Raw genomic sequence first — 17776 nt, 5'->3', positions numbered from 1 at the left:
CAATGCACACCTATGGCTTTATGGGTGGTTTCCTACGACCCATAAACAGAGAAGGAAAGAACTTATGCTGCATACAGATGACTCAGTATGATGTGTTGGCACTAGTTGAAAATGGAGTCTCTCTGTATTGCAGCCATTTCAAGGATGGCCCCAAAGGATAATCACGAAAAGAATTTCTTCCAGGGGGGTAGAACTATGATGGGACACCTGGCTGGCTCAGTGGTTAAGGGTTCGACTTCGGCTCAGGTCATGATCTCACAGTTTGTGGGTTTGAGCCCCGTGTCGGGCTCTGTGCTGACAGCTCAGGGCCTGGAGCCTGCTTTGGATTCTGTGTCTCCCTCTCTCTCTGCCCCTCCTCTGCTCATGCTCTGTCTCTCTCTCTCCCAAAAATAAATAAAACATTAAAAAAATTAAAAAAAGAACTGTGAGTGGTAGACTTGGTTGACCACTATGACGAAGGGAGAAGTGGTCTGAGTTACGCATATACAGAGATGCCTGAGCAGTGTGAAAATGTCTTGGATGTTGGCCAGGGGCCTGAAAGATAAGATTGGACTATCGGGGACCAGGAGATCTAGGGAGGTGTATCACGTATTGACCTACGGGAGTGGGCACAAAATGCGTTGGTCTTTGTATTTCACAATGCTCACCAGAGAATGTCCACCACAGAGGAGACAGTCAACAACCAGGTGGACAGAGTGACTCATTCTGTGGATGAGCCAGGCTCTCTCCTTGGCTACCCCAGGGCTGACATGGTGGAGTGACAATGATGGCAGGGGTAAGTGCTAAACAAAGGCCCAACAACATGGGCCCCATCCCTCTAAAGCAGATCTAGCTACGCACACTGTGGCATGCCCAACCTGCCAGCTACAGAAATTGACCGTGACCGCTTAATATGGCACTATTTCTCAAAGACAGCAGCCAGCCACTTAGTGACAAGCCAGTTTCTTCAGATCCTTTCCTGAGAGGTTTGCTTTTACGAGCATCAACACCTATCTGGATACAGGTTTGCTTTCCCTGACCAAGTACCTTTGGCAGCACCAAGGATGCTTCATTTATCAATATGGTGGCCCATACAACATTACCTCAGATACGGGACACATTTTATTGCAAAAGAGGTGCAACAATGGGTGAATGACCAAAGGATTCACTGGTTTTAGCATGTACCACTTCACTCAGAAGAAGCTAGCTTAATACAGTGGTGGAAGGGCCTGTTGAAGGCTCAGCTAAGGCGCCAGCTTAGGGACAACACAGTGCAAGGTTGTGGCACTCTCCTCCAGAGTGTGAAACCCACAGTCTGTATATGGTGCTGTGTCCTCCAGAACTAGACTACTTGGATCTAGAAGCCAAAGGATAGTCAGATTGAGCCCTTTTATCTTCTCTCCCAGTGGTCCACTGAAACTGTAGGCTCTTCTAGACTGGGGGTGCGGTTTCCAGAGAAAAAGTTCTTCCAGAGGCTACAGTAAGGTCACCAAACTTGAAGCTGAGACCACTTGGTCACCTTAAGTTGCTCATGCCAGAGAGCCAGTGGACAAAGAGTGGCTGCATTAGTGGAAATAAGGACCCTGATTTCCATGAGAAGTGTGACAGCAACTACCTTATGAAGGTAGAGAGGAACTCAGGTAATTTCATGGGGGATTTCTTGGTACCTCTATATTCCACACTGATGGTGAATGAAACTATCAAGGCAACTAACAGATCAGACTCTTAAAGGATAAACGTCCAGGTCACCTCACTAGGTGAGCAACTCAGACCATCCAAAGTGTGGATCGGAAATAAAGGAAATCTAGAATGGGCAACAGAGGAGGGAAATGGCACTGGCTACAGCTGGGAGACTGTATGAAGCATTTTTCACTAATTCTCCTGCCTAAAATCTTACCAGAGATTTCAGTTGACTTTGATCTTGAAAGGGATTCTCTGACTGGTTGGACTTGTGCGTGAGAACATCCTGTTCTCACAGCATCAGAGGCCCCATATCCTAGTACTGGAGCTGGATCTATTGGGAGGGCATGTGCAAACCTAAGTGGCACAGGGGTGGACTGGATTAGGTATCTCTAATGCACCATTTCACCTCCAGGTGACCATTTGTTCGAGCCACGGCCATTGCTGCAGCGATCACCTCTGTATGGGTTCCAGCCAACCATGGGCACAACCTGGCAGCCTTAACTTACACCCACACTGGGTTCCACCCTCCTGCTTTCGGACTTCTCCATCCATCCTGAAGCATGAGGTGCTGCAGGATTCACTTAGTGCCCACACATAAGCAACTTGGAAATGCGGAGGAAATAATATGTGGCAAACTTTTGAACAACGGGAGACAGAAATCAGTGAATGGATATTTCTCCCTTCCTCTCTTAGATGAACCTTCCTAAAAATCAGTTTCTTAAAAGAAAATCCCAAAGGAGGAGAAATCCTGTCCATTTGATGCCTCTTACCTATCTTCCTTGTTCTTTGCCTCATTCCCCCTTCCCTCATTGCTGGGATTGTACTCTGGAAGAAAGTAACATAGAAGTCTTTGCCTCAGGCTCTGCTTCTTGCAACCCAGGCTAAGACGGAGAGTAAGAGCTTATAAGCACCATCAAGACAGAGGCCAGAAAGTCTGTAGATGAAGCAGCCAGTGAAACATTCCTAGCAGGCGTGGCGTGGCCCAGGCCATTTGAGAAACTATAAATCTAACATACAGTTTGTAGCCATTTATGTTCCAGCATGGACATTCATTCCTCCTGCAAGTCCCCTTCCTGAAGCAACAACAGAAGCCTTCAATCAAGTTTACCAAATACAAAAATGCCTCGTGAAAATGGGGTTCTGTGGACACCAGCTGAGAGGTGAATTCCATACCTTGGTCAACAGAACAGGACAAAGGCTCCACACACGGGATGCTTTGACGAGACATGACTGGAATTTAGGAACGGAACTCAGCATCAGAGGTAAACATAAGAACTTTAGCTTTCTGAGAATTTGCTTAGATACTGAAGATGACTTTGGGCTTTCAAAAGGCACAGAATGGGGGAAGCAAAGATCATTTTTAAGGAGCAGAAGGATTCCATCCAACATCTGACATATGAGCATCAGAGAGTATCCAAAATCAGACTGTATGGGTTTAAATTCATGGATTGTCTCTTACTGGCCGTGTGACCTTAGGAAAGTTACTTAATGTTTCTGTGCTCATGTGTCATGAATTGAAAGGTAGTTATAGTAATACAGAGTGGTTGAATGCATCAAATTAAAGGGCTCGGGCACATAGCAGTCACTAAGCAGTTTTCTATTTTATTATTATTTAGTGCCTTTGTCTGTTCAATAAAAATAAAAAGACCATACTTATAGTCATAGAATATCAGCTCTAGAAGAGTGCTCAGAGAATGTCAGGCCGGCCTCCACTCCTGTCCAGGAGGAGGAAGGGGTTTGCCCGGGGCTGTAACTCTAATCCAGGGCGAAGCCAGAGCCAAGTGTTCAAACACCTGTCCAGATCTTTTCTCTGCCTTGTGGAGCTTCTGCCAAATTCCCCCATACACCTGGAAATAAGACCACTACAGATCAGAAAGATAGTAAGAAATGAAGGTTTCATTCTCATAATATGCCCCAAAGTCTCTGCCTGCTTTGCTGTCGTAGAGCATTTCACTCTGCCTTTCTGCATTAGTGAACCATGGTCCAGACCAGTGGTTTTTAACCTGTGATGTGCATCAGAATTATTTTGTGGGGAAGAATGTTAAAAATGCAGATTCTGAGTCTCTGCCCAATACCTACCAAATCAGAATGTCTGCAGGTGGAACCTGGGAACTGGAATTTTACGAAGCTCCTCTGTTCCATCTTCTGTACACTGAAGTTTCATTGCTATCAGCCTGAAGTTTCAACATCTCTATTTCTCACAGCACCTGGTTCCTCAACTTTAGCTTGGCATTTTGGGTATTAGGACACTTTCCAGTTGAAATATAACCCCCCACCATGATCATTTACAATTTCTAGCTCTGACATACTGCCAAGCTCTCTCTTGGATAGACTTTCCCATTCACCACGCCTTTGAAAGAGCAAGAGATCATATGTTCTGTTGAGTTAAGGCCTTTAGAATCCAAGATTTTGGAGACAAAGCAGCTCAAAACTAGAAGGGACATTGCACCTGATTCCAAGGCCAATCCAATTTGGAGATTTAGAGAAATAAGATAGCAAGAGGATCCCTTGGATACCGTTTGGCTAGAGAGGGGAGGTCTATCAAAGAGGATTTAGGCAAACCCCACACCTATGGACTGCCTGCCTTCCATCTTACCCCAAACCCCTCATCAAAACATCAGATAATACCTTTCATGTCCCTAATATCTATAAAAAGATAGCAGGTACAGAAGAATTAAAGTTAACAGCTATTTTTGTCTCAAGGAGGAAGAGAATTGATAAATGTGTCCTTGTGATAAGCTAGAGAGGGCAGGACATGAAACCTGTCCAAAGTGACAGGCGCTTTCTCTTTTTTTAAGTATGTATGTATGTATGTATGTATGTATGTATGTATGTATGTATCTTGGGGGAGGGAAGAGAGAGAGAGTGCATGCAGGGGAGGGGCAGAGAGAGGGGGAAAGAGGATCCCAAGCAAGCTCCGCTGCCAGCTCCAAGCCTGACTCAGGGCTTGAACTCACAGTGAGATCATGACCTGAGCCCAAACCAAGAATAGGTTGCTTAACTGACTGAGCCACCCAGGTGCCCCCAGAGTGATAGGAGCTTTATCACCGATTAAGGACTGATGTCCCCATGTGGCAGGGCCACACCTTGCTTCTGTGAGTGGCCAGAACATGAAAAACATGTCCTCTCCCCCCTGATGTGCCACGAGACCCCTGCCCTGGCTCTGCTGGGCTTACCTGCAATGCAGCAGGGGAGGTGTTGGATCAACGATGGGTTGCGGCTTCCTCTTTCCTCAGTCCTATAGTTCAGGGTCTGGTCAGTGGCAACCCTAGGAAGGTGGCTGGAAATGTACAGGCAGGGAAGTTTCTTTTGTCACAATGAATGGGGATGTTCCCAGCATCTGGCAGGCAGGGGCCGGGGCTGCTAAATTCTGCAGTGCAAGAGGCAGTCTATACAACAAAGAAATATCCCAGCAACAATGCCAACTGCGCCCCACGAAGAAATGCTAGCAGATTGCGGCTTTCAAATTTTTTGGAACAGGGCCCTTGGTCTCCCAATCCCATAAACACACATTTCTGAAGCAAAAGTTTCATTTGCCCTTACTACATGTCATGAGCTTAGGTACTTTCTACTCTGTTCTGTTGCACTGGATTAAAAAAAAAAAAAAGACAGATTGATCAAAAACTATTAAATAGATTTTATGACCCATGAATGAGCCACCACCCATATTAGGGTGTGATCATTTCAAAATTCTTTTTTTTTATGTTTGTTTGTTTGTTTGTTTATTTGTTTGTTTATTTATTTATTTATTTAGAGAGATCTCCACTGTGAGATCATGACCTGAGCTGAAATCAAGAGTTGGACGCAGAATTGACTGAGCCACCCAGGTGCCCCTCAAAATTCGTAATCAGCACCCGTGAGTGGAAATACGGAGTGAATCGCTCTGCAAGCATTAGTCATCTGCTCTCACCCTCACTACTTGACTTACAAAATCTCAGGGCTCAAGTGAAAGACCCAGTGACTTCTGATGAGCTAAACCAGTCTTGCTCCTTCTCCCAAAACCAGATGCCCAAAGAGAGACAAACAATTGTCCATTGCTGAGGCCTGGGGTTTTCACAGGGCCCTGCTCTGAGGCTGGAAGCCCATGTGTCCTACATATCCCCATGGGGGGTGGGGGGTAGGGGGCAGTGGGGAACAGATGGATACTAGCCATTCAAAGGTTTTATATCACAGTGGACAATGGAAACCAGCCACAGTGGGAGCGGAGTGGGGCTGAGGACTCTGAAGCTGAGAGGGCTTAAGGGAGTATTTTTCACCTTCCTGAACCACAGCCTGGCACCTACATCAGATGGGCAGCCTGGTTCTTTGATTCCAAACTTCCTGGGGCACCTGGGTGGCTCAGTCACTTGAGTGTCTGACTTCAGCTCAGGTCAGGATCTCATGGTTCGCGAGTTTGAGCCCCGTGTCAGGCTCTGTGCTGACAGCTCAGAGACTGGAGCCTGCTTCAGATTCTCTCTCTCTCTCTCTCTCTCTCTCTCTCTCTCTCTCTCTGCTCTTCCCCTGCTCACATTCTGTCTCTCTCTCTCAAAAATAAACATTAAAAAAAACAAAAACAAAAAAACACCTTCCCTGCCCACTCTGTGCAAGCAGGACTGGTTCTAATATGTGGGAAGAAATACAAGAATAGATGTCACCCACAAGGCCAAGGGCAGGGCTAGGCTTAAGGGGTAGAACCTGTGACACTGGTTGGTGGGACCACCAGCCACACTTTGACCCCTCCTGACCACTAACATGGATTACAACCTAAGTAATTGGATCCCTTTCTCTGACTGCTTCCTCTTATTCTTACTCCTACTTATTCTTACCACATTCTTTAAAAAAAATTTTTTTTAACGTTTATTCATTTTTGAGAGACAGAGAGAGACAAAGCATGAGTGGGGAAGGGGCAGAGAGAGGGAGACACAGAATCTGAAACAGGCTCCAGGCTCTGAGCTGTCAGCACAGAGCCCGACACAGGGCTTGAACCCACAGACCGCGAGATCATAACCTGAGCCGAAGTCAGACGCTCAACCGACTGAGCCACCCCAGGCACCCCTATTCTTACCACATTCTTAACTACTGTCATATCAACATATTGCTTTAAAATTTTTTTTAATGTTTTTATTTATTTATTTTGAGAGAGAGAGAGAGGTGGGGAGGGGCAGAGAGAGAGGGAGAGAGAGAATCCAAGCAGGCTGTGCTGTCAGCGCAGAGCCCAAAGTGGGGCTCAATCTCACGTACTGCCAGATCATGACCTGAGCCGAAACCAAGAGTCCGATGCTTAACCAACTGAGCCACCCAGGTGCCCCTCAACATATTACTTTAAATGGCTGAAAAGACACCATTTTCACCATTAAATGGCTGAAAAGTGGACTCTGCCTGTCTCTCCGTGGACAGTCCCTTCCTATCTTGGCTTATGCTTTTCCCACTTCCTGGAGTTAGTGACTCCGTGTTCTTACATGTAGAGCCCTGTGGAAAACACCACACACTCTCGCTGCAGGACCCTGGTGCCACCAAGGTCTGATTGCCCCCTCCATGCCTCCCCACACTGCTCCAGGCCCTGGGGAGCCCAACCCTTCCGGGGCTCCTGTTGAGGAGGGCACCTGTCGGGATGAGCACTCGGTGTTGTATGGAAACCAATTTGACGGTAAATTTCATATTAATAAAAAAAAAAGAATGACCTGTGAGATTGCAGGGTTTCCCACCAAACTACAGATAAAATAAAACAATGTCTTGTGCTGGCCTGAGTGGTCCATCTTGTTACCCTCATTTCACAAAGGAGAAGACTGGAGGTCAAACAGCTAACTTTCTCAAGGCCAGCAGGTTAAGAAAGGGCAGAGATGAAATTTGAACTTGGGTCTTCTGGCCTCACATCCCCCCTTCACTCCACTGCCTCAGTATGGCCCCAGGGCTTTAGTCAAAACTCCGGCCACCCACCTGGCTATCCAGGTGACACACGGAAAGACAGCTGAGAGATTTTCACCTTCAGAGGAGAAGTTGCAGAAGAGTTGGGGGCTTCCGTGAGCGAAGCAAGTTCCTGTAGCAAGGCGAGTCCAGGGAAATCCCAGCACGCATTTTTCACCACCTCCACATTTGCACTTCACAAATAGTGTTCGCCAAGGCGGACTGTTGCCCTCGGGGGCGGGGGGGGGGGGGAACCTCGCTGCTTGCTCAGTGCATGGGCCCCCCAGTTACAAGAGCTGCCTGTGGTCTGAGAGTAAAGAGGAAGGATCAGAGCTGGTGCCGGCATCTTCAGCGCCTGAGGAGGCAGCAGCATGCTAAGGGAAGCCCACCACTGGGAGGCAGAGCCGTGAAACGAGACTCAGGGGCAGACCTCCACAGGGGCCCCTAATCCGTGGCTGTTTTGTGAAGGAGCCAGTGGCCTCTCCGCTGCAGAAATTCCTGGAAGTACTCGGGGATTAAGCCCAGAGAAAATGGCTGATGGCTATACTGATCACATGAGTCATCAAGAAAAAGGTTAAACTGTGCTTTGTGGGTTCTTTTTAGAAAAGCTCAGCAGTGTAAAACATCTCAGAAAAGACTCTCATCAAAAGCAAATAAAACAAAAAGTAACTTTTTAATTTTTTTTTAATTTAAAAGGGCAACCTTTAACGACTTAGAAAATTATCAGAGCAGCTTCTAGCCCAAGTTTTTATGTACATGTGTTACAAGGGATTTTTTTGAAGCTGAATTTCCTTTTTTTATGTTTGTGTACCTCATGAAATGGAACACCTACCTTCTTCAAAAGATACTTTGAAGCCATAAAAATGTTCATACACTTTGACTCAGTAATCCCCTTCTGGGAAGCTGGCCTAAGAAAATACCCTGAAATATGGAAAAAGCCATATGCAGAAAAATATTCATCAAAGAGTTGCTTTAGTGAAAAACTGGAGGCAGCCCAAATATTCAAAAAAAGGAAAGAGAGGCTGGTAAAGTAAATTATGGTATAAACCTTGAAGAAATATTCTATAACCATTAAAAATGATGGGTATGGAGTTTATGAAGGATCACAGAAAATACTTATGATAAAGTATTGGGTGAGGAAAGTCTGGAACAAAATTTGCACACACATGATGTGTAAAAACAGGAAAGGAACATAAAAATATAGTTGTCACTATGTCAAAGTGGTAGGCATATAAATTTTTACCTTGTTTTCAAATTTCTCTAATATTATTGTATCTCTACTTTAAAAAAAAAGTTTAATCCCTAAAAAAGCAGGGAAGGGAATAATAGACACTGTTCATGTTTTAAGTAGGAAGAAACATTAGTAGAGGTTAGGGGTAATTAAGATGGGAAATTGTCCATCTTATTGCCCAAATTATTACGTGTTTTTAGAATGCTTTAACTTTTTATGAAATAAATATATAACATATGCAAAAGGCAGTTTTGTTCAAGACACAAAAAACCCAAATTATACTACTATAGAAAGCATTCAGGGTTTAAAAGTTCTCCAATTTCTGTGTTTTTGGGTGGTTATGGATCCACTGACAGGGGGCTTCTTATCAAGGAGCATTGAAATGATGCTTCATATCTCTCTACATTTTTATTTCATCTGTAGCACTCAGTATGACCTGATCAGCTGGATATGAGTGTTGGGTTTAGAAAACAAATCTCATTTTCTCCCTCTACCATCCAGAACACTTAGAATAATGGAAAAATTGAAAGGAGTTCAAGGTTATTCGTGTATAAATCTCCTTGGCAGGAACACATTTCACAGCAACGTGAGTGCAAAGTTGGGCATGCAGGGTCCCAGACCTGCTATGGAAGTGTGAATCTGGAGTCAAAGTCCTACCTAGGGACAAGACAAGGCTAGTGTGCAAAGGTGAAGACAAATCACAAATCCAAATCCAAATACCCAGGAAAATACAAACTGGAAATCAAAAGAACATAGTTCTTAACACCATTAAAAAAAAAAAAAAAGAAAAAGGAAACCCAGGGGCGCCTGGGTAGCTTAGTCAGTTAAGCACTTGACTTTGGCTTAGGTCATGATCTCACAGCTCATGGGTTTGAGACCTGCGTTGGGTTCTGTGCTGACAGCTTAGAGCCTGGAGCCTGCTTCAGATTCTCTGTCTTTCTCTCTGCTCCTCCCGTGCATGTGTGTGCACACACACTCTCTCTCTCGAAAATAAAAAATAAACATTAAAAAAATTTTTAAAAAGGAAACATAAGGGCACCTATCCCAGTTATCTATTGCTGTGCAACAATATATCCTAAAATTTAGCAGCTTCAAACAAAAACCATTTTATTGTATTTCACGATCACGATTTTATGGGTCAAGAATTTTGGCAGGGCTCAGCTGAGAAATGCTTTTGCTTTTCATGGCCTCTCAGGGCACTCAGTGGTATTTGGCTGGAAAATGAGTCTAGAGAATCCAAGGGTTCCTTCATATGTCTGATGCCTGGGGAGGCTGGTAGAATGGGCTCAGCTGCTTGTGTTGACCACTGCTCCTGCATTAGGCTTCTCTAGTGTGGCAGTGTCCCTGGAGTGGTTGGCTGACTCATGTTGGCAGGTGGCATCTCCCAGAGCAAGCCTTCAGAGATAACTAGCCAAAAGCTGCAAGACTTCTAGCAACTTAGCTCAGAAGTTTCAGAACATCTCTTCCATCACAAACTATTGGTCAAAACGTCACTAAGTCCAGTCCAGGTTCAAGGGCAGGGAATTAGACTCTGTTGCTCAATGGGAGAGACAGAAAAGAATCTGTGTTCATCTCTAGTCAATCACAGCAAGGTTCTACATGAATCAAATCGGGAGGGAGATTGCAGCAAGCAAGCAATGCAGGCAAAGGCACCAAGGTGGAGTTTATGCCTATATTCACCATGATGGTGTAAATTGGTACCACGCTTTGGGAAGGGACCTTGTCCATATGTACAGAATGTATAAAATCAGAAGAAGGCTGTAGGGATGTACTAAGAATTCGCTCTCCCTGAAGCCGGGCTTTCTTGGTCCTGGCTGCCCCTAGTCTCACCTGTAGGGTTTCAAAAACACTCATGCCTAATCACACTCCCAGAGATTCTGAAGTGCTTGGTCTCAGGCATGGCCATAAAATTCACCATAAAATTCAAGTAAATGAATAAAATCAGCTTTTTCCTTATTGCACTTTTGGGCCAAATGCAGCTGGAAGAGGGTTTTAGGGTCCAAAGATTTGGGAGCTTAAAGAAAAATTTAACTCCTCAGACACGAGGGTCAACTCTGGAATGTTGTCACATGGTCAGAGTTTGGAGATTTTGCCAAAACTGGTTTAAGTTTACTTTTTTTTTTTTAATAACATGGTGAATAGCTCTGTGTCGATTCCCCCTTCCCCTTATTATTTTGCAATGGCTCTTACTCAAAGACTTGAAAAAGTGATGTACCATGTCCCCTTGATATAGATGTCTAAGAATAAATTAGAAAACATTTGAAATATATTTAGAAAAAAGTGCCATTTTGTGCTACAAGGATTGAGGGTCTATAGAAAGACGCCTTTCAGAATAAATGTCAGGCATTCTTTCAGGATGAATAAGTCTCTACAGAGGCCCCATCACGACCAGTCAGTTCACCCTACGATTCAAGTCATAACTGCTCGCTGATTTTGTGTGAGGCCTTCTGGAATGGGGTTGGGGCTCCAACACACTCATGGATGACATAGAAACTCTTGGTCCTGTCCTGAGAAATTGATGCTTTCTTTCCTTTCACAAACTAGAAGGATCTGGCAGTGTTTTCTCAGACTTCTCTTTTTTTACTCTTAGAATCTTTGTGCCCCCTGGGATCTGATGAACAAAGGTTACAGAGAAAAAAAAGTATGACATATAGTGCAGTGGTTCTCGAAGTGTGGTCCTTAGACCAGCAGCATTAGCGCCACCTGGGAACTTGTGAGAAATGCAAACTCTCCTACCCACACAGCAGACCTACTGAATCAGTTATTGTAGGATGGCGCCCAGCCATCAGTGTTTTAACCAACCTTCCAGGTAGTTCCGGCCCACTAGAGTTGGGAACCACTGATTAAGCACACAGACGGAGCATGAACAGCCTTTGTCTCACATGCCAGCTTATTACTTGGTTAAGTAACTTCACCTCTCTGATCCTGTTTCCTCGTCTGTAAACTAAGAATACTAGCACTTACCACTGCAGGGTTGTTTGAGGATGTAGGGAGTAGATGCAAACAGACTATATAGCACTGTTCCTTGCAGGGCCTGGATGAAGGTGAGGCAGGTGAGGCATCTGTAGTCCTGTAGGTATCTCTTTAAATTCTGCACCCACGGAGGATTCACCCACTTCACCCTAGTCCCAGCCCTGGTTCTTGATATTCCAAAAGGGCTCAGTAAATGGTTGGTACTGTTATATTATTGAGGAATCTGAGGTTTTATCCATTTTCAGGGCCTTGGCCAGGCAGAGTTCCAAAATCAAAGTCTTTAAACAGTTTGGTGTAGAGGAAAGAGCATTGGCTTTGGAGTCCACAGGGAAGGGTCTGAATATCAGACTGATATCTAGGAATATCAGTCAAGGAGTGAGGTGCAGAGCAGAAAAGGGGCAAGCTCAGTTGCCCAAGACAGCCTTCTTTCACTGGGCGGGGCTCTTTCTTCTCTTCTCCTTCTTTCTGAGAAAAAGCAGAGGCGACTGCTGAGTTTGGACTCTCCCATGCATGATCGCTGTATTTTCTGTATCAGTAGATACCGACAACATCCAAGAACCATTCCTCATTGAAAGTCTTAGCATATTAAGAATAGAAGGGGAATAGAAGGAGGGCTCTTCTATCTGTCAAAGGGCAGCCACAGGACCCACTGCTAACATCTTCCTTAATGGTCAAAACTGGTCCCTCTCCTCAAAGGATCAGGAACAAAGTGAGCATGTCTCACTGCTCCTCTGTGAGGTACCAGAGGTTCTCATTAGTTCCTTAAGCTACAAAAAGAAATGAAAGGCACCCAGATTGGAAAAGAAGTAAAATTGCCTTTATGCACAGATGCCATCATGATTGTCTATAGAGAAATTCTGATGGAATCTTCTCTAAAGCTACTAGAACCAAGAAGTGTGATCAGCAAGGTTGCAGGATATCAGATCAACACACAAAAATCAATTTTATTTCTATACACCAGCAATAAAAAGTTGGTACTTGAAATTTAAAAACACTGTCATTTATAACAGCCAAAAGGTACAAAATGCATAGCTATACAAATCTGGCAAAAGAGGTGAAGGCCTGTACTGCAAACTATAGAGCACTGCCAAGGAAATTAAGCAAGACCTAAATCAGTGGAGAGATAGCCCATGACCTCATCCAAGGGCATGAAGACTTCCCCTGTTGTTTTCTTCTCAGAGTCTTCTAGTCTCAACTCTTATGTTTGGGTCGTTGATTCATTTTGAGTTAGTTTTTGTATATGGCATTGAGGCAGGGGTCCAACTTCATTCTTTCGCATGTGAATATCCTGTTGTCCCAATGCCATTTGTTGAAGACCCTGTTTTTCCCCCATTGAATGGTCTTGGCACCACTGCAGAAAACCGATTGATCATAAAAGTGAAGGCTTCTTTCTGGACTCTCAAATTCTGTTCCACTGCATAGATGTCTATCTTTACAATAGTACTGCACCATCTTGTTTGCTGTAGATTTGTACTAAGTTTTGAAATTGTGATGTTACTCTTTTTCAACATTGTTTTGGCAGTTCTACATTTGGACAAAGACATAAAGGTAGTTTTTGACAACGATATAAAGGTAGTTCAGTGGAAAAAGCACAGTCTTTTCAAAAATAGAGTTGCAGAACAATTAGATAACCATATGCCCTTGGTTTTCACTTTCTTGTTCCTATTACCCCTGCTTTTGGCTCAACCCTTATTTTCTTAAATGCATCTATTCTTCTAGAAGTCATTTCCTTCTTTTCAAAAACATAAATTTAATTAACTTTAATTAAATTTAAGTCTCCTCAGTCTGTGCTTTCTCTTTTTGCAGACTGAGCCTGATCTCCCCATTCATAGATTATTTCACAAAACCGCAAGTGTGAGCAGCTTAAAAGGAAAGACTGATGGGAGTGAAGAGGTAGCCTGTGAATCTGTTCTCTGTGCCTTCCTGAGACAAATGGCCCTCCCTCTGATGGCTGGCTCTGGGGAAGGGCCTGAGAAGCTACAGCTCTAAGAACTCGGGCACCTGCAAGGCCATAGAGCACAGAGCAACATCTCTCACTTGGTTTCTGAGGGAGTAAGGCCACTCAGCCACTTTGTCCATTAGCATAACGTACGTCTACATGACATAAATCAAGAATCTAGTGCACATGGGTGGCCAGCTAAGCTGTGCAAACAGGCTCAGAAGGCCCAGATTTGGCCATTGGTGAAATGGGAAATACCAGGAGAATTCTGTGCACCGCAGAGTTCTCACAGTGTGGCCCCCAGTCCAGCAGCATCTGTATCACCTGAGACAGAAATCAAAGAAGCACCTTGTTAGAAATCAAATTCTCGGGGCACCTGGGTGGCTCAGTCAGTTGAGCGTCCGACTTCGGCTCAGGTCATGATCTCGTGGTTTGTGAGTTCGAGCCCCACGTCAGGCTCTGTGCCGACGGCTCGGAGCCTGAAGCCTGCTTCTTCTGTGTCTCCTTCTCCCTCTGCCCCTTCCCCACTTGTGCTCTGTCTCTCTCTATCAAAAATAAATAAAATATTTAAAAAAAATTTTTTTAAAGAAATCAAATTCTCAGTCCCACCCCAAATCTAATCAAATTCTCAGGCCCTACCCCAAACCCATTGAGTCAGAAACTCTGGAATGAGGCCCAGCAATTCATGTTTTATCCAGCCCTTCAGGTGATTCTGATGCCCCCGGCAGTTAAAGTGCTTATCCACTGGCACTAAATTACCAAAATTTCATATCCTGTGTCTGCCATTTGCCACCAGTTACTTAAAATCTCTGGGTCTCAGTGCCCTCATCTATTCAGTGATGATGATTTTGGTACCAGATTCTTCAAGGTTCTTGTTCATGTTAATGGAACAATCTATGTAAATTACTTAGGAAGCAGTTAATAATCATTAGCTTATAAATGTGAATTTCCTTTGCCTTCCCTGTTTCTGAAAATTCATTGTCACATGTAATCACTGTGTAACACTTCTTAAAATCTCTCAGAGGAATTTGCATGATGGCCTTACTTGTTTATAAGTAGCAAAGTAGGTATTGTGGTCACCTTCATTGTACATGGATACAAACGGAGGCCCAGATGGTGAACTGTCTTTCCAGGGTCACAGTGATAAAGTCATGGATCTGAGACATAAATCATTTCCAACTGGAACATCTGTGTCTTTCGTCACATCCTGAGTTCTCACAGTACAGGCCTGAAACCTCAGTTGACACAGCTTTAACTGTTTTAATCAAGGTACCTGTATTTATCCCTTACAGGAAGAAAGATTTATCCCTTAACGGTGATGCAGATCGTTATATATAAAGCTCTTTGCAGGACCTGCCTTAGCACCATACTCACTGCTCTCCAAGAGTCCTCACTCCTCAAAGGGGAGAAGCTGTCTGGTGAGGTGGACCAGGCTTAGTCGGCTCCACCTTCTGGCTCCTACTGGCTCTCTCGCCTAGCTGAGCATATGACCTTGAACAAGGCACCTTGCCTCTTAGAACTTCCTTTTCCTTTTCTGTAAAAGGAGGTGTTATCCTACCCTGCCCAGTTCCCAGAACAGCCTTGTGTCTCAAACGAAATGGTAGATGTGGAAGGACTTTGCAAACTGTGAAGTGCATGCACAAGTGTGAAGTTAGGAGTTGCAGCAGTGGCAAAGGAAGAGTTTGCTGAAGACAAATACTGCCGGCCCCTCCGGCATGCAACAGCCCTGTGGTCTGGCAAGGCCAAAGCACTGTGGAGCTGGTGGGAGGTAGGTGGGGACCGGTGGAGAATTATCAGGGTGTGTGGTCTGAGCCTTGCTGGGGAGCGGCCTGCAGGGCAGGGGGGAGCTCAGAGACCCTGCCAGGCAGAGCCACAGGCATATGCCAGCACAGGCAGGAGCCATCAGCTGCAGGAACCCCTCGGTGGCCCTGGTTGCTGACTAGCCAAAGGTGTTCTCCTATCGCTTGGAGTGAAACAAACTCTCGTCTCAGCTGCCAGTTCCCAAGAAGACCCTGGGTGAGACCTTCACTTCTCTGGCCTTCGTTCTACAACACAAGTGGCTGGTTCCCACCTATCCCACCACGCCTCAGATTATGCCTCCTTCATCTTGTACTTAACATCTGAAAGTTTCTCTACCAATAGCCTTTCCTGAGTAAGGACGAGTATGTTTGCCCTTTTGCAATATTGAAAAGCACACGAGTGAGCTTCCAGGAAACTGTTTCCTAGTGGCTGAGGGTTGGGGCTGGGGAATCAGTCCGCCTGGGTTGGAATTCTGGCTGACTGCGCATGTGGCCTCAGGCATCTTGCACCCTTCCTTTCTCCATAAGTAAAACAGAGATCATACAACATCCCCATTTTACTGGGTTGGGGATTAGTGAGATGATGTGTGTCAAGGGCTGTGCCCAGCTAATGGCAGAGGATAAGCTCAATGAAAAGCTGTTGTTATATCTAGCAACACCAAGGCACCACCCTGAGTTGATTTCAGGAAAACACTGAGATTCCTGATATTGTTAGAAGCCTGTGAGCACACACAGGGGCCATCTGCTGTGCCTTTGGGGTTTGTGAAAGAACTGGAAATGGTCTCAGGACCCCCAGTGCCCAGGTCCCCTAACCTGGGAACTACTGGCCAACAGAGTCTTAAAGCTTCTTCCAGCTCTGACAGCATCTCAGTTATGTTGAAGGTCAGCCAAACCCCTTAAAAGCAATCCATGTGGTCAGTGGCAGCTGGGCAGCGGTGAGTCCAAGGCAGACTCCAAGAGGAGCCGCCGCAGCCCAGAGTACTGTCTCCAGGGCCAGGGTCCCTCGAGAAGAGTCACACATCAGAGGGAAGCTTGCAGCCTCCTGTTCAGCTCATCCAGGAACTGAATCTCCACACCCCCTCCCACCTCTCTGATCTGAAAAAGCCAGGAGAGAGGAAGTGGTTATTTCAAAGGCTGGGTGAGCCCCCCTTGCAAAGGGGTCAGAAAGCCTGAGCCTTGAGTCCCCCAAGGCACTGCTGAAAGAGAGCACTTTGCCTGTTTCCTTCCCTTCATGTCCCCCTTCCTCTCCTTGAGGGATTGTTCTAAATATATATCTTAGAGGTCAAGATACAGGATGGCAAGGGACAGAAACCTAGCCCCTAAAGGTGGAGAGAAAACTCAGGAGTTGGGTGGGGTGGGAGTGATTTGAGGGGGCCAGCCATGCTGGTGAGATCTTCCAAGGCAAATGCCACAGCTACACAAGCCTCCCCTCTGCGATGCCTTCACACTCTTCTCTCTCTGGGTACTTACACAATCCACAAGACAGCCAGGGAAGGGCTTCTATTCCCTTTATAAAGAGGAAGAAACTGAGAGCCAGAAAGGAGGCAATAACATTACAAATCATAGCCAACTTTTATTGAGCACTTACTAATTTGCCAATAGGCACTAAGAACTTTGCATGTATTAGCCAATACATTAGGATGTATTTAATCCTTATAAGAATCCTACGAGGTAGGTATTATTACTAAATGCCAATTACAGGTAAGGAAATGAAGGCACAGAGATGTCAAGTAACTTCTGTTCTGTCAGACACCAGAGCCCACATTTGTAATCACTGGCTCTAGCAGCCCTGCCAAAGAACTATAGGAGTCAGGGGCAGGGCCAAGAGCCAAACCAAGCTCAGGGCTATATCCCTGCTACTCCTCTGTGGTTAACATAAGGATGGCTATTCTAACCATCACATCTATACAGAAATAAAAGGGCCAGCTGTGTGGGAAGGAGGGGGCTTTCCATCACTGAGGGGCATCCCAGCCCAAACTCCATGATCACTTGGTGGGGTGTTAAGGACATGGTAGGGGTTGGACCTAAGGTTCCTCCCAGACACGAGCATCTACAGTTCCAGTCTGGAAGACAATCAACTGAAGTTGCTGAACAAACCTCCAAAAGAGATTTCCAGGTCCCATTTTTCCTTCCATCTCCTGTCATTCATTCCCTCTCTTGTGCTATGATTTCCTAAGAGCCTACTATGTGCCAGACTCTGTGTCACAGAAGATGGACCAGACAGACACAGCCCCTGCCCTCCAGGAGCTGATACCCTGTGACCCACACAACCAGTGGCCTTCCTGAAAC

At 45.3% G+C, this 17776-nt stretch overlaps 1 long non-coding RNA gene across 2 annotated transcripts in view; it reads right to left on the bottom strand.

Annotated features, from left to right (window-relative positions):
* Positions 1-17776, bottom strand: part of LOC122233146 — a 48752-nt gene that overhangs the window by 2672 nt on the left and 28304 nt on the right. Inside the window, exons 4-5 of one of the 2 annotated variants that reach the window (XR_006210626.1) lie at positions 4839-4942; positions 3292-3509 (exon numbers count right to left, since the gene is read on the bottom strand). This is a non-coding gene — a long non-coding RNA (uncharacterized LOC122233146). Of the gene's footprint in view, positions 1-3291; positions 3510-4838; positions 4943-17776 lie in introns of those variants that run through there. The other variant, XR_006210625.1, reaches the window with a different exon arrangement.

Source organism: Panthera tigris, chromosome D4 (genome assembly GCF_018350195.1).
Source record: "Panthera tigris isolate Pti1 chromosome D4, P.tigris_Pti1_mat1.1, whole genome shotgun sequence".
Classification (NCBI taxonomy): domain Eukaryota; kingdom Metazoa; phylum Chordata; class Mammalia; order Carnivora; family Felidae; genus Panthera; species Panthera tigris.
This window is presented reverse-complemented; position numbering and strand designations above follow the sequence as displayed.